This window comes from Castor canadensis, chromosome 5 (assembly GCF_047511655.1).
Source record: "Castor canadensis chromosome 5, mCasCan1.hap1v2, whole genome shotgun sequence".
Taxonomy (NCBI): Eukaryota; Metazoa; Chordata; class Mammalia; order Rodentia; family Castoridae; genus Castor; species Castor canadensis.
Window position 1 is genome coordinate 164,166,851 of NC_133390.1, and position 17,576 is coordinate 164,184,426.

The 17,576-nt window shown below is 37.8% G+C and overlaps 1 protein-coding gene across 10 annotated transcripts in view; it reads right to left on the reverse strand.

The window, feature by feature from the left end:
* Positions 1–17,576, reverse strand: part of Zhx3 (zinc fingers and homeoboxes 3) — a 120,768-nt gene that overhangs the window by 11,203 nt on the left and 91,989 nt on the right. The window lies entirely within an intron of this gene.

The following is a 17,576-nucleotide window of genomic DNA, read 5'->3' on the forward strand; positions in this document are numbered from 1 at the left end:
ATAGTTATGTACTACCCAAAATGATTGTCATCCACATGAAGCCAAAGGTCAGAGGGTCAGGGTATCCACACACCTAGAAGCTCAAAATAGGTCCTCACCCAGGTTCACACACTACACATGACCTTGTATTATGCTTACTGCTTTTTAATTTTTACTGTTCCATGAAAAAAACTATTAAGTCTTTGATCTGTTTGAAATTTGTTTAAAAAGCTGAGAGACTTATTTACTTATATGTAAAGTAATTGTAATAATAATTACTTCATGAGATGCCATGAGAAAAGTGCTTCTAGGCTCCCTATTAACATAATATTTAATCATCATTAACTTTCTTGTTAGCAAATTGTAATGCTGTAATGACTAAGATAATAGTTCTAATATTAAAATCAAATTATCAGTGTTTGGATTTGATATAAAAATGTACAGAGAATTAAAATATCTCCATTCAAATTGTTAGTAAACTAGCAAGGCAAATTATTTTTGTTGTTGTTGTCTCAAAACCTAATCCTGATGATGAGGATGATGATAAAAATAACTGGTACAAAAAAAAGTTGTGGTCAGATAGACATAAACATATACACAGATCTAACCACTTGTCACCAATGCCACCAACAACTGGAAATGTCATACACATATTTTTTTTGGTGGGATTGGAGTTTGAACTCAGGGCTTCATGCTTGCAAAGGAGGCACTCTACTGTTTGAGCCACAACTCCCATCCTTTTTGCTCTGGTTATTTTGGAGATGGGGTCTCTCAAACTATTTGCCCAGGCTGGCCTGGAATGGCCGATTCTCCTGATCTCAGCCTCCCAAGTAGTTAGGATTACAGGCATGAGCCACCAGTCATGCACATATTTTTTATCTTCATTTTTAACTATAACTAGGTGTGTGGTGGTGCATGTCTGTAATCCCAGCACTTGAGAGGCTGAGGCAGGAAGATTTTGAATTCGAGGGCAACCTGGGATACATAGTGGGACTCTATCTCAAAAACAAACAAAAAATTAAAAATTAAATTTTGGGCTGGCAGAGTGGCTCAAGTGATAAGGAGCTCCTGCCTAGCAAGTATGTGGCCATGAGTTCAAACACCAGCTCTGCCCCCCAAAATATCAAATTTTAACTTTAAAAATAACATATCAATATTAAGTGAACCTTAAGAAAATAAAACTACCTGTAATTATATATCCTTCATCTTGTCAAAATAGTTTATACATATTTTCAATTATATGAGCATGCACTTCGTTTTCTTTTTCTTGCTGAACATGACATAGTACCTAAACATTTTCATTATAGAAGCTTCATGATTAAAATGTCTAGATAAATGCCTAATAATGTATCACAATGGACTTACTCTGTGAAATCTTGTTCAGTGTTGCACAGGTTCCCACTACCCACAATCTCATGGGTCACAGTGAAATGGACAACTTTGAACATACAGGATTTTTTTTTCCTATTAAATTATTTCCTGAGGTTAATTGCACAGAAATGGGTTCATCAGTTCAAAGTATGTAATTTCTTTCTTTCTTTTTTTGGCAGTGGTGGTGGTACTAAGATTAGATTTTAGGACCCTGTGCTTACTAGGCAAGCACTCTACCACTTTAGCCATGCCTCCAGATCTTTTTGCTTTGGTAATTTTTCAAATAGGGTATTATGCTTTTGCCCGAGGCTGGCCTGAACTGCAGTCCTCTTATTTAATCTCTAGAGGAGCTGGGATTATAAGTATGAGCCACTGTGCCCTGCCTCAAAGTACATAACTTCTAAGCTCTTTTATATATACTTGGAAAATATTTTTAATTACATGCTTTATAATTCCAAATCAATAAACCTAAGAATAATACAGTTAGGTGCCTAATGAGTAGATCAGATTTTTAGATAAGTCATAGAAGACATCAGATAGATTATCTGAAAGCACAAGGGACAAAAGAAAAACAAACCAATGGAACTTCATGAAAACTAAAAGCTTTTGTGCTTCAAAGACCACCACAAGAAAGTGAAAGATGGGTCTGGAGTATATCTGAATGACAGAGGGTTTGCCTAGCATGCATGAGGCCCTGGGCTCTATCAGCAGCACCAAACAACAAACAAAAAAGTGAAAATTATTTGATGAGGTAAATCTAGACTATATGAAGACTTCCTACAACTCAACAATCAAGAGACAACCCAATTTAAAATAAAGGATTCGAACAGGTGTTTCTCTAAAGAAGATATACAAAAAGTTGATAAGTACATTAAAAAGTGCTCAACATCATTAGCAGTTAGGGAATGTAAATCAAAAGCACAAGCAGATACTTTTTCACTGCACCAGGATGGCTACAGTCATATGACGGATAGTAACAAGTACAGAGGAGGACATGGACAAACTCGAACCTGCACACTGTGGGAAGAAATATAAAATGGTATAGCTGCTTTGGAAAAACTCTGGCAGTTCTTCAAAAAGTTAAATGCAGAGTTGCCATAATATCTAGCAATTCTACTCCCAGGAATATATGAAATAGAAGTAAAAACATGTTCATACAAAATCTTGTACACAAATGCTCATAGTAGTATTGATATTATTATAATAGCCCAAATGGAAACAAATCAATTATCAGTTGAGGAATGAATATGTGATACATCCATACAATGGAATATTATTTGGTCATAGAATGAAGTTTTGACGTATGCTGCAAGCTAACATGGATGACTTCTAAGTGAAAGAAGGCAGACAAAAATGCCACACATTTATGATTCCATCTACTTGAAATATATTCAGAAACGGCAAATCCATAAAGCCAAAAAGTAGATTAGTAGTTGCCAGGGGCTAAAGGGAGGAGAAAAGGGAAAGTGATTGCTTATGGGTATGAGCTGTCTTCTTGGGGTGATAAAAATGTTCTAAAATTAAATAGTAGGAATGGCTGTCCAATTCTGTGAATGCACTAAAAACCACTAAAAGAAGACTGAACCCAAGAAAGGTAAAGAGTATCAAGTTACAGTCCTTACTTCTTACAGAAGAGGGTCATCATTTGCACTTCTAAGGTTCTGATATAGGTAACATCATTTGTGATACTCCTGAGTTACCTTGGAGGTAATTTAAATCCACCCTGGGTAAAGGTGAGTGTCAATGGCTGTGAACTTTAGTTTGGCAGGAGAGAGTGAGAAAGATGTAGACCTACCAGCTGGAAGCACCACTACAACACAGGAAGAGAGCTCAGGCCCAGGCGGCCAGCAGGACTTAAGAGCAGGTAAGTGCAGAGCCCTGCCTCTGTGGCACAAGCACTGAGGAACAGAGCCAGCACAGCTGTTTATGATGAGGGACTCAGTTCACTGAAGAAGCGGTAAATAAATTATGTTCCTAGTGTCTTATTTTCTAAGGCTGAGAAGTGGACAACATGAAGATTTTTGGAAATAGTCCCACTGCCATTCAAAATTAAGTATCCAATTAGACCCAAATTATCATTCAAATAAATGGCAAAGGAGCATAATACTGCAGGCCATTCTCTGATGGGTCAGTCATTGATCACAATACAAGGTGAGGGGATTGTCTAGTAAGAAAATTCCATGAAAAACCACTGTAACTACAACAGTTTGAAAGTGTTAAAGCAGCTCCCCTGTTACCCGACTATTAAGAACTACAATAACTTGGGCAACACTAACAACGTTGATCACGGTTCCAAGTCTCCACATTTGTTTGCCCAGTCTCTGATCTTTTAGCATAAGAGCTCTCATATTCGTGTGAAAAGAGAACTCAAGAATTAAATAAACATCACTGTTAAATTTTCATTAGCCTATCTGGTTGACCAACACAAATGTAAGTCAGATTTAAAATTCCTGAAGTTCATAATGCATTCAAACTGATTTTGTTACATTTGGTAGATTAAAAATGGCAAACAAGAAGCTGTGTACACTGGCTCATGCCTGCAATCCTAGCTACTTGGGAGGCAGCGATCTGGAGAATCAAGGTTTGAGGCCAGCTGGGCAAAAAGTTAGTAAGACCCCATCACAATCAATATGCTGGGTATAATTTATGCCATCCTAAGACTTCTATAAATAATATGGAAGGTTTACATGGGAAAGAAAACTCGTTTTCATGATGTCATGGAGTTCTATGGAAAAGAAAATATTTCTTAAATGGTATGAATATTTTCTCCCTTCAAATAACAATTGAGTTTAAAATGTTGCTTTGAGAATTTTTAAAGCTGAAGTAAATAAAGATATGTGAAATATATTTTTAAAAATAAGCTGAATATGGGCTGGTGGAGAGGCTCAAGTGGTAGAGCGACTACCTAGGAAGCATGTGGCCCTGAGTTCAAACCCCAGCGCCGCAAAAAACAAAAAAGAAAAAAAGCTGAATATGGTGGCATGCCTGTCATCCCAGCTACATGGGAGGCTATGGTAGAAGGATCACAGTATGAGGCCAGCCCAGGGCAAAAACTAGAGACCCTAACTGAAAAATAGCTAAAGCAAAAAAGCTGGGAAGTGTACATAAAGTACAAGCTCGAGGCCCTGAGTTCAAACTTAGACCTGCCCCCCAAAAAAAGACAAACAAAAGTTCTAACGAGATTTTTAAAAATCTGCTCAGGATGTTAAGTAAGTACTATGTTCAATATGAATAAAAATGTCATTTGCAAATGAGTCATGCATTATTTGGATCCTGATTATCCAAGGGCAAAAGGCTATTTTTTGACCAACCAGGGAAACATGAACATGAAATGTTTATTAGTTTATTGTCATGTTAAAAAAACAAAATACTCACAATTTAGTGATTTAAAGATGAAAAACAAGTCAGGTGCTGGTTGCTCACACCTCTAACCCTAGACACTTGGGAGGGTTGCATTTCAAGGTCAGCCCCGGCAAAAAGTTCATGAGACCCTATCACAACCAATAGCCTGGAGCAGTGGTGCATACCTGGAAACCCAGCTATGTGAAGGCTGAGATCAGGAGGTCTGTGGCCCAGGGCATCCTGAGCGAAAAAAGTTTGCAAGACCCCCATCTCAACAGAAAAAAGCTAAGCATGGTGGGTATGCCTGTCATACCAATTGCAACAGGAAATATAAAATAGGAGGATCATGGCCCAGGCCAGCCCTTTGGCAAAAAAGCAAGACCCTATCTCTCAAATAACCCGATCATAAAGGGCTGGAGGGGTGACTCGAGCTGTAGAGTGCCTATTTCACAAGCACAAAGCCCTGAGTTCAAGCGCCAGTACTGGGAGGAACAAAAATGAAAAACATATACCCTCATGATTGTGAGTGGTCTCAGCTGGGAGATTCTTCTGCTTTTTTGTGGAATCTGCTAGTGCTGAAATGTCCAAGATGGCTTCTCTCTACTCATATGTCTGATGCCTTGGCTGGGATAATTAAAACAGATAGAGTCTATGTAGGACTCATTCTCTCCTTACTTGACAACCTGGGTTTTCTCACAGCATAGTGGTTAAGAGTAATCAGAGTCCTTGCATTTTGGATGACTTCCAAGAGAGGAAGCTAGAGCTGCCAGTCATCTTAAAGACTGGGCCTAGAACTGGCAGTGTCACTTCTGGCACACTCTACCGGTCAAAACAAGTTACAAGGTCATTCCTCATTAAAGAGGATAGGAAACAGACTCTACCTCTTCATGGGAAGAGCTAAACACCCATATAGAGAGGAGCACAAGCAATGGCAGCCATGTTTTGGAGCACATCTACCACAACTGGGCATTAAATGACATTAAAGAATTACTATTAACAGGAGGCACAGCTGGAAGGATCATGGTTTGAGGCCAGCCCTGGAAAAAGTTAGTATGAGACCCTATCTCAAAAGCAAGCCAGGGAAGTAGGTAGGAGGACCATGGTTAGAGGCAGGCCTAGACAAAAGCATGAGACCCTATCTGAAAAACAAAATAATAGCAAAAGAACTGGGGATGTGCCTCAAGCGGTCGAGAATTTGCCTAGCAAGCAAGAGGCCTTGAGTTTAATCACTAGTACCACCACACACAAAAAAAATACTGTTATTATTTCTATATGTAAAAATGGTATTTTGTTTATGTTATAAACAAAAGTCCTAATTGGTTAGTGAGACACACGGAAGTATTTATGGCTAAAATAATTCATCACATAGGATTTACTATAGAAAAAAAATGAGAAAAGATGAAACAAATTTGACCATGAACTGATATTATTTGAGTTGAGCTGGGATACATATGATTCATTTTTTCCACTTCTGTGTATCTTTCACATTTTCATAATAAAAAGAATAAAAAATAGGACATATAAAAAAGAAAGCTTATATCATAAATGAAGCTTAAATTTATATTTCTAAAAAATGTTTTGTTTGAAATGGTTCTCTTTCCTTTCTTGGGAAACACTAACTTTGACCATGACAACCAGAGGCAGCCACCCACCTTACCACTGCCCAAGCCAACCCTAAATAAATCAACTGCCTTTCTGGGAAATTTCCGTGACCAACCAGAAAACTAAATTCACTTCAATTTCATCATTCAAAGTATATCACAGCCCGCAAAACACTTTCATATCTTCCTAGTCTTTCCCCATCCCCCTCCCCAGATGATTATTATTCTCCCTCCCCCAAATAGCATTAAGGAGGACTGAGCAAGACTGGGAGGTGATAGGACCGTCACAGATGAAAGGTGGCAGAGCCATATATTTTAGCTCTGTTAGGCTAATTCATCTAGAATCTCCACTAAACAATAAACCTATTCTCTAATTATTTTTACATTTACTTCTTACAGAGGGCTCAAAAATATTACAAACTGAATAATTTCAGTGTTCCTTTTTCTTTTCTTTCTTCTATTTTTTCTTTTTTTAATTAAAAAGGCATGGCAGTGCTATTACGATCCTTAACATTTATAATGCTTTTTCACTGTCCAAAGGGGGCTGTATTATTAGTCTAACATCTAAATAGAAACCTCTGTGACAGTGGGGCTGAGTGATTAGACCAAGGTTAGTTAGTAGTAACCTAAAAAAAAGAATGCATAGGAAATGGGGGCATAGCAAAAGACTTGCCACCCACCTAAGTCTTCTGGGAAACCTAGGTAAGGAGCACACAGAAGTGGTGACCTTTGAATTGAATTCTTGAAGAATGAGAAGAAACTGCCAAGTAGATAAGTTGGGGAAAAGGTGTTCTAGACAAAGTTCTGGAGCACTTTATGCAAGGCCACACAGAGAAAACATGACAAGTCTGGAGGGCAGGCAATTCCATTTTGCTGGCATCTGAAGTCTGGGCATGGTGGGTTTATTGAGCAGCTAGTGAGGATGAAGCTTCAGGGTCTCTTATTTGCACAGCACTATCCAAGCTTGTATCTAACTTTAAACAGTCATGATTTTCTGCTCTCCTCCTATTCTTCATACTGATACTTTTATCTTAGATGGGTCCAAGTTCTACAAAAATTGGGTCTGCTTTTGATGAGGTTGGGGGAAATGAGGAGATGATCCTAGGTGCCCTGAGAAAATATTTGATTTTCTACATGACACCTTTTTCAACGTTTGAAAGACTGAGTCATGTTCCCTAAAAATCTTTTCTCCCAAGCCAGTCATCCTTGATCCCTGCATTTGGTGTGACTGGGTTAGCAATTCTGTACCATTCCCAGTGTTTTCCTCCCAATGTGCTCTCCTTTGCCCACAGTCCTTTGCAGAGTGGCACCAATTTTAAATCTAATTGTCTAGGTGTAGTCTAAGTATATCTATCACTTTCCTTTATGGAGTTTCTTGGATCATATTTGATTTTTCATATAAGTTACTACCCAAATAATGACAGATTATTTATAATGTGAGATTTCATAGAAATATATGAATTAGTGCTCCTGGATTTAATTCACCAGCACCACAGTACAATATCTGTTTCAGTTTAGGTTTGGCAGAATTTGAGGAACAAGCGTGGTAGAGAAAAGATAGTTAATTCATTTTAAGTAATGTTTACTAAGTGCCTACCTTGTGCCAGGTACTGCTCCAGATGCAATAATATGGAGAAGACAAAAAAAGAAATAAAAATATTTGCCTTCATGGATTTAAATTCTAGTTTGAAGAGAGAGAAATAATAAGCAAATAAATAAGCAAATGAAATCATGTGTTAGAGAGTAGTAAGTGCAATGAAGAAAAATAAAGCAGGGGAGGGTAGGAGGAATGTGGTAGGTAGGAAGAGAAGAGGTTGTAATGTTAGATATGGCAGTCAGGACAGGTCTCACTGAGAGTGTAACACTGGAGCAGAGATTCGGAAGTGCAGAAGTGAGCCATCTGGATAGTCAGGGAAGCACATTCCAGGCAGAAGCACCAGCTGGTGCTAGGATCTTGTAATGGAAATGTGCTTGGCACTGTCAAAGAATACTAAAGAGGCAAGTTGGGCTAGTAGCAGTAGTGGAGAGATGGCAGGGAGACTAGGTCAAAGAAGTGTGTGTATTGGGGGGGGTTGGGGACAGGTTCCATGAAGGAACACTGTGATGGTTTAAGTTTCTCTGAAATAGGCAGTGCCAACGGAGGACTTTGAGCAGGAGCCTGACAAGATCCCACTTGTGCCCAGCATTGCCTGCCTGGCTGTATTGAGAACAGACTTGAAGGAAAAGTCAATGGAGACACAGGGCAATCCATCAAGAGGTTATGGCAATCCAAGGCAGGAGATGACAGTGGTGTGGATAGGATGGATAGAGATGGAGGTAATGAGAAGTGGCTGGATTCTGGGTACATTTTGAAAGCAGAGCCAACAGAATTTCCTAAAGGACTGAATAGAGGGTATGAATGTTTTTCCTCAGGAATCAAGGAAGACTCAGATTTTTGACCTCAGCAATTAGAAAGATGGCATTGCCATCAACCAAAATAGGTGTGAATCTGGTAAACGTCATACAAAAGCAAAAGGAAATCTGAAGTGCTAAGAATGGAGGTTCTTTTCTGGGGGAAAAGCTAGATTGAAGATGGTTTGGTCATAAGTGTGTCAGGGAATTAATGGGTCAGACTGCTAATGAGCAGGGAGGCTATACAATGCCAATGTTCCTAGTGAAAAGACTCTGATCTTTGCTAAAACCTGCTCAGACCCACAGAGAAACTACAGAAAGTAGGGTGGGAGTGGAGCTCAAGGGGTTAGGGGATGGGGAGCCAGGAGAGAACCTAGGATAGCAAGGCAATCCTAAGAGGCAAGTGCTCAGAGGCTGCACCCCGTGGAGATGTGAGACAGCTCCTTTCAAAGTTAGTATGTAACTTTAATTAATTAATTAATTTTTTGGTGGTACTGGGGTTTGAACTCAGAGTATTTGCTAGGCAGGCACTCCATTACTTGAGTTACTCTGTCAGCCCAGTGTGTAACTTTAAAATGAACTTGCACAATAAATTGTGTTCCAAGTGCAAAAGTGAATTACTTTATTAAATTTAAAACTAAAAAAAAAAAAAAGCAATATAAATGGTTTGTTCCGGATGTGGCTTTACTTCTGAAATTACATTTATTTTGTTTTAATTGAATTTTTCCTGTTGGGTCAGATAGTTTACAGGCTAAATAGCTTGCAGGGTGGTGAGCTTATGGGAACCTCTAAAGAACATTCATTTGAAAAAAGAACTCTCTGGCTTACTCTGTATTTATAATGATCCTCCTTTTTCCAGATTTAGTATACATTGGTGACTTTTTTTCAATGTCCTCACTAGAAAGTCCAGCAATATTTTACACATTAAATACTTGATTTCACTCACAGTAAGAGAAATACAAATTAAAATTACTCTGATTCTCTTTCATTTACTTAGAAAAAGCCTGAAACGTGAGATAATATAGCAAGTTGGCAAGGGTTTATAGAAATAGACAGACCACTGCTTGCAGGAGTGAAAACTGGTAAATACTTCCCCTAAAAGTTAACAATATCTAACAAAATTGAAAATGCTCCTTCGTTTTGATTCAGCAATTCTGACTCTAGAAATGTATCCTGCAGATATACATGTGCACATATAAAGTAATGTAAGGTATCTGCTATCAGCATTGTAATAGCAAAGGACAACAAAAGACAATCAAATCAATTATGACACATCTAGACAGTGGAAGAATATACACTTATGAAACAGAATGAGGCAGCACTTCTCAAACTGCTATGGATTAACCTTCAAGTTATCTTGATACATATTGTTTTTTATGCAAAGTGTGGAAGGAAACTATGTGCATGATTATGTATATAAATACTTAAAATCCCTCTAGAAAAATTCCTGAGAAACCAGTCACAGTGTTTGCTCCTGAGGAGGAAGAAGACAGTGGGGTCTAGGGGAGCTTTTCCCCACAGACTCTTCTAGAAAAGTCTGAACAACATGAATACACTACATATTCAAAACAAAAGCCTAAAATTTGAATAAATGGAAAAATGTGAGCACATTTCCCAAAGTGTATGAGTTGTTACAAATAAGAAGAAAGAGGCTCATGGGGTCGAGGCAGAGGTCCTTACAGAATATGTAACCGGGTGGGAAACCAGGAAGAGCTCCTTTACATGTCAAACTTCTCATAGCTATGCATAAACTTTTGGTTTAACTTCTGTGGTGTTGCACATAAGTACTTCACCTATACTAAATATAATAACTAAAACTATATAACATTTGTCTCCAGATTAAAGCTATTGTTCTAAATTAATTTAGAAACACCTAATATGGACAAATGAAACAATATATGCAACCAATCTCTTTCCTAATTAAAACACTCTACAGCAATCTACAACCCAGGCTCCATTTGAGTACCCCCAAGGCCCAGGAGCTTATTATCACTATGAAATTTTACTACAGAACTCTTTTCTTAGTTGATCCTGATTGCCAGGTTTTACATCTGCCTTCTAGGCATAAGCCAAGTCAATTCTTTTTTACTACATGAATCAATTCTCTTTTCTATATTTTGGCTTGCCATGCAGTTGAAGATTGTCATTTCATCCTTTAGTATTTGCCTCTGCAATGTATGCATCCTGAATTCATCCCATGTTCTCTCTGGTGACCAGTTCTTTGAACACATTCTACCACTGAGTTACATCCTTTGCCCTTTCTTTGAAAACATTCTAATTTGCCCAAGTCTGTCTCAAAATGTGACATTTAGAAGCAAAGCATTCAAAATGTAGCTCAACCAGAAGAGAAATGGAAGCTGTATTTTCAGCATTCTACCACTAGTAATTCTACCACTAGTAATATTAACTGAATCTATTTATGCACAAATTCTATTTTCTTTTTCCCCTCAGAGAGGAGGTATTGGAGGTGAAGTGACCCAGAAAGATACAGGAACACTGCTGGAATTAAGCAGGACTGGGATTCTGTTATCACAAGGCAATCTGGGAAAACATTTTAAAATAAACACTTATTTATAATTCTGATAGAGGACTTGGCTTTCTTTCCCTCTGCCTCTTTGAATTCTACCTTCTCATTTTAAGTAGAGAATGTAAGAATTCTTAACACCCTATCTAAATGTTTAACTCAGTCTCCCAAATCCATGCTGATTTGTTCTCTATCATAGCACTCTATTTCTTTTATAACATTTATCAAAAGATGCCACTGGATCATTATTCATTTATTTTTCAGCTTTCTGTCTCTCCCCTTGACTAGGCTGAATGCTCTGTAAGGTAAGGCCTCTATCTACTGTATCTCTAGCATCTAGAACAGTGCCTGGTTCACAAATGATTTTCACTGACTAAATGGATGAATAAATGGGATCTAAGAATGATTAAGAACTGTAACATCAGAGCTGGTTTACGTCCCAAGGCCCTTCCGTTATTAATTGTATATTCCTAGGCAAACAACTTACTTCCTCATGATCTGTTTCCTCATTGGTAAAATGAGGAGATATTAAAGCCTAGCTCATAGAGTTGACATGAGATTCAGGGAACTGATAAGAAATATGAAAAAGGATTTATCATGCTGTCAGAAAAACAGTAAATACTCAATAAATCACAGTTACTATAGTGCTTATACCTGCTCTAATTGCCACCACATCCCACTCAGAGGCTGGTGCTAGAGGATGACAATTAACTGTTAGCTAAAGCTACACCAGCTGTTTCATACAGTCCATTTCTCCTCCTTTTTACTATTGTAAAAACCACATAAAAGTTACCATATTAACCATTTTAAGTGTATAGTTCAGTAATGTTAAGAATATTTTCATTGTTGGTCAACAGATCTCCAGAATTTTTTCATCTTACAAAACAGAAACTATACCCACTGAACAACTATTTCTCTCTTCCCTCTTACCACACCCTCTGGCAACCACAACTCTACTTTCTAAGAGTTTGACTACTTAAGATACCTCATATAAGTGAAATCATATTTCAAGATATAGTCCAACAAGATGAGAATTAAATGGAAGCTGTATTTTTTTAATCATCCTACTGCCACAATTAATACTAGCAGAAATCTATGTAAGTACAAAAAGTATGTCTTTTTGTGTCTGGTTTATTTCGCTTATCATCATGCCTTCAAGGTTCATCTGTATTTCAGCATGTGTCAGAATTTCCTTCCTTTTAGAGACTAAATAATATTCTACCAACTGCATATATCACATTTTCTTTATCCATTCTTCTATTGATGGACATTTAGGTTGTTTGCACCTCTTAGCCATTGTAAGTAATGCTGTGAATATGGAGTGCAAATATTTCCTCAAGACCTACTACTGACAATTCTTTGGGGTGTGAATCATTTTTTCCTTAAAACTCCCATCAAGTCTATGATGCTGGCAGAGCAGCAGCAGTCTCAGGAGCCATCAGTGTAACTTCACCTTTTTGATCTTATTGTTTCTTCCCAAGTTCATGCCCTAGTCCTTTGTGATGCCCCCTTTGGGTTCCACTATTTTTAAGTGAACTCAACAGGTCAAACTTTACATTTATTTCACCTGTCGAAAAGGAAAAGAAGCTACTAAGCCTTTCCTCACTCTCTCTGTTGGAAGGGTCCAGGTCTCTCATTTAGAGGAAGGCACTACCTCAAGTCTGAGCAGAACAAATCCACATGAGACCAGGACCCAGCCCCCTGGAAAGGGCTGTTGGCTTGATCTCAGTTGGCCTGGGAAGTTTAATAATGTCCACTTTATGAGCAATATTTTGAATGTTGTTAGTATCTCATCAGAATTACCATTTTCTTTTGTGTTGATCAACTTTATGACTTAGAGTCAGGAAGTGGATCTTCATATTGGTCAACCTCCAAATCTAGCACTTCCAACATTTCATACGATGTGTCTATGAAAATCCACTTCTGATTTTATGATGCCCATGTAATAGGACCAACTGGATTTGATCAATAAAGTTCCACATTTTCCCAAAACACTTCAGGATCTCAGTCACTTTTACTTTCTTGTTCTGGGGGTAGCAGATTGAAGTGTTGATAGCCAGATGAAGGTACTTGGGGCTGTGGGCATGTGGTTCTATCTCAGAGGAACCTTAGAGCACTGAGGTGACAGGGGGCAGAGAGAAAAGATGAAGAACAGGCCTCAGCATCTGAGCCTTTTCTAGGCTATAAAGCAGTAAAGTTGATCACAAACCACAAAGTACGACATAATGTGATGGTGCAAAATATAAAAGTCCGACAACTATTTATTCAAAACCATCCTTATTCTCACTTCAACCCTCTTCCTACATACAGTGTATATATATATATATATATATATATATATATATATATATATATATATATATATATATTGGCATACATACATGAACACACATACAAACTCACCACCAAAATACTCAGGAGAGTGTTGAGTGTGAATTAATTTGCACAGCTAAACAGGATGTATTTATTTCTTCTCCATGAGATTTCAGGAGCCTAACTCAAGTTTCTGGTGGGTAAGGTTGGCACATGCCCAAAATTACAGCACTCAAAGACATAGAGGCAAGAGGATCACAAGTTCTTGGCCAACCTGGGCTATATCACAAGTTCGAGGCCAGCCTGGTCTACATAGTAAAACCTTGTCTCAAAAAAGAAAGTTTCTAAGAATTTCCCTTGATGCCAGATTTTGAAAACAGACATGATGTGCCTGCCTCAAATTGTAAAAGTTACACTTTTTGTAAACAAAAGGGCTACTTTAATATCAAGTATTGGTTTGTTATTGTTTCTATGATAATCTTGGGTAATAAAATTTCATCTGACTTTACTTAAAATATCATGTAACTCTCATAAAAGATAGAAAGTATCCCCATAATTGGCCCTCTCTCATTCTCTCCATCCCTAAGAAGCCAGCCAGACAGTCCCACTAATTCAATTTCCTTGCTTAGTCTTTGGCTCACTGCAGGCTCTATTGCCTCCCCCCATTCTGCTCAAACTACTTACCTCAAGGTTATCAGTCAATTGTTGGCTCTTTCCAACAATTGCTCCTAGATTGTTTTTTTGAGTCTCAAAGCCATTCAGAATCCTCAGGACCCAAGGAAGTTAAGACCTACACTTCTACAACCTCTCTACAAGAGGCAAACTCACCCATGCCCAAGTGACTTCCAGAATACCCTTGCCAACCCTGGACTATCAGCCAAGCTCCAAATCTAGCACTTCCAACATTCATTGGTCCCTGTGGACTTTTAAAGAAAAAGTCTGTCAATATAGTTTCTGTCTTCTCCAAGGAAACAAAACCAAACAAGAAAACAGAAAAGTCCACTACCATGTTCTACAGCCCAGATTTCCATCTTACTTCTCATCATCTATTTCAGTTAGCTTAGGCTGCTATAACAAAAATAGCATAGGTTGGGTAGTTTATAAGCAACAGAAATTTCTCACAGTTCTGGAAGCTAGAAGCCTAAGATCAAGGTGCCAGTAGTAGCTACTGTGTCTGGAAAGGGCCCATTGTCTCACAGAGAGTTGTCGTCTCACTGTGTCTTCACATGGTAGAAAAAGCAAATGAGTCTCTCTGATCTCTTTTACAGGGCCCTAATTCATTTACAAAGACTCAGTCCCTGTGACTTAATCGCCCTTTAAAAGCCCCACTTTGGACTGGATGTGTGGCTCAGGTGGTAGAATACCTGCTTTGCAAGCATGTAGCCCTGAGTCCAAACCCCGCTACCACCAAAAAAAACAAAAACAAAACAAAACCCCCACTTTCTAATCCCATCACATTGGGGAGGGGGTCAGATTTCAATTTGGAAGAATACAAACATTCAAGACCATAGTGCACTCTAGATTTCTAAGCAGAGAGCTCCAGATCACTCTTACATTGTTTATGGAGCCCTCTCTTTTAACTTATTTGTCTGCCATCAAATCCTATAAATCTAAGAACATTTCAAATCTGACCTCTTGTCTCCATCTTTGTGAGATGCAGTCTAATGGTTAAGGATTTCAGTTCCAGAGCTTGAATATGTCTTGTTCACGTCCTAATTCCCTACATATGATACCCTGAGTTTATGCTCTCTAAGACCCAATTTTCTCCTCTCTAAACATAGTAGCTTCAATCTCGGGGGGAGGAGGGCAACAGGAATCAAGATAGGGTGTATGTGGCTCAACATTATGCTTGACACAGAGCAAATGCACCATTGACTGGTGACTAGTGGCATCATCTTTGTGCCTTTTTCCATATTTCAGTGCCTGTCTCATCTGGCTTGGAATCCTGTAATAATTGTCCACACTCTCAGCCCTGTTTTTTTCCTTCAGTTCACTTCTCACATTGCCACTTAGTTAAGATCCTAAAAAACAAATCTGTTCATGCCACCCCTTGGTTTAAAGAATTTCTGCAGGTTTCTTACTGCCAATCAGAAGACAGTAGACCTACGTTATTCAGAATGGTAGCCACCAGCCACATTGTGGCTTATTCAAATTGAGATGTGCTATAAGGATAACATGCACATTGGATTTGAAGACTTGTATGAAAATGAATATAAACCATCTCAATGATTTCTTTGTAGAATAGAGTTCTTTAAAACAGAGGCAGAACACATGCTCATCTAGTGTATTTTAAATTACCTTTACCTTTTTGAATAAACATGCTTGCATTTTTTGGTATTTTCTTGTTTTCCTAGCTCCTTTTATTCACATTTCCATTTTTGTACTTTTCTCATATGCAGCATTAATGGTCTCATAATTACTACATTTTGGGGGAGGGGATTTAAAATTTGTGATAAAATACATGTAACATAAAATCTACCATCTTAATCATTTTTAAGTGAACAGTTCAGTGACATTAAGTACATTTACACTGTTAGGCAGTTGCTACCAACAACCATATCCAGAACTCTTTTTATCTTTTCATGCTATACTCATTAAGGAATAACTTCCCTCTCCCTGCAATCCCTGGCAACCACCATTCTGCTTTCCATCTTGTTGAATTTTGATTGTTCTAGGTATTTTAAAATACCTATGATATAGAATCATACAGCATTTGCCTTTTTATGACTAGTTTATTCAACTTAATGTAATGTTTTCATTTTATTCATGTTGTTGTATGTGCCAGGATTTTCTACTTTTTAAAAGCTGAATACTATTCTGTTGTTTGTGTGTTTGTGTGTGTGTGCACATGTGTGTATGTATGTATATACATGCCACATTTTATCCACTCAATCTACAAATGGACCCTTGGGTTGTTTATACCTTTTGGCTATTGTGAATAATGCTGCTATGAGCATGGATATACAAATATTTATTTGAGTTCCTACTATCAATTCTTTGGGTTATATATCTGCAAGTAGAACTGCCAGATCATATTGTGCTATGGTTTGAAATTTCCCTTTGAAACTCATGTTGAAAGTTATGTGCCACTGTGACCATATTGGGAGTTAGGTTCTTTGAAAGATGTTGGTCATGGGGACTCCATCCTCATGAATGAATTAACTCCTATTATTGAGGAGTCAATAATCACAAGAATGAGTTAGTAATACAAAGAGAGCTCACCCTGACTTCTTCTTCTCTGTTTCACATACTTGCTTGCCATTCTATCATGTTATGACACAACCCTCACCAGATATAGCCCATCAACCCCAGACTACCCAGTCTCCATACTAACTTAACATTGTTTGAAATTTACCCACTCTATAGTATTGTGTTATAAAAGTAGAAGAAAGACTAAGAATGACAATTCTATTTTAAATTTTTTGAGAAACAGTTAGAATGTTTCCCATAGCAGCAGAGTCTCAAATACCATTTTACGTTCCCACAAGGGTTCCAGTTTCTCCACATCTGTGCCAACACTTATTTTTTTGTTTGTTTTGTTTTGTTTTGGGAAGCAGCCATGAAAATTGGTGTGAGATGGTAGATATCACATTGTGGTGTTGATTTGTATTTGCTTAATGATAGCAATGTCAAGCTTTTAAAAAACATGCTTACTGGCCATTTCTTTGGAGAAATGTCCATTAATCATGTTGACCATTTTAATCAGGTTGTTTGGGGATTTTTAATTTTTGTTGAGTTGTGTAAGATTTCTTCATAAATTCTGGATATTAACCCCTTGTTAGATAAATGGTTTATAAATCTTTTCTCTCATTTTATGGGCTACCTTTTCATTCTGATGAATGTGTCCTTTGATGCACAGAGGCTTAAAATTTTGATGCAGCCCAATTATCTTTTTATTTTTGCCTGATTTGGTTAAGAAATTATTACCTAATCCAATGTCATGCAGATTTTCCCCTGTGACTTATTCTAAGTGTTTCTAAGTTCTTTTGTTTAGATCTTTGATCCATATAGAGTTCATTTTTGTATATGGTGTAAGACAAGTGCCCAACCTTATT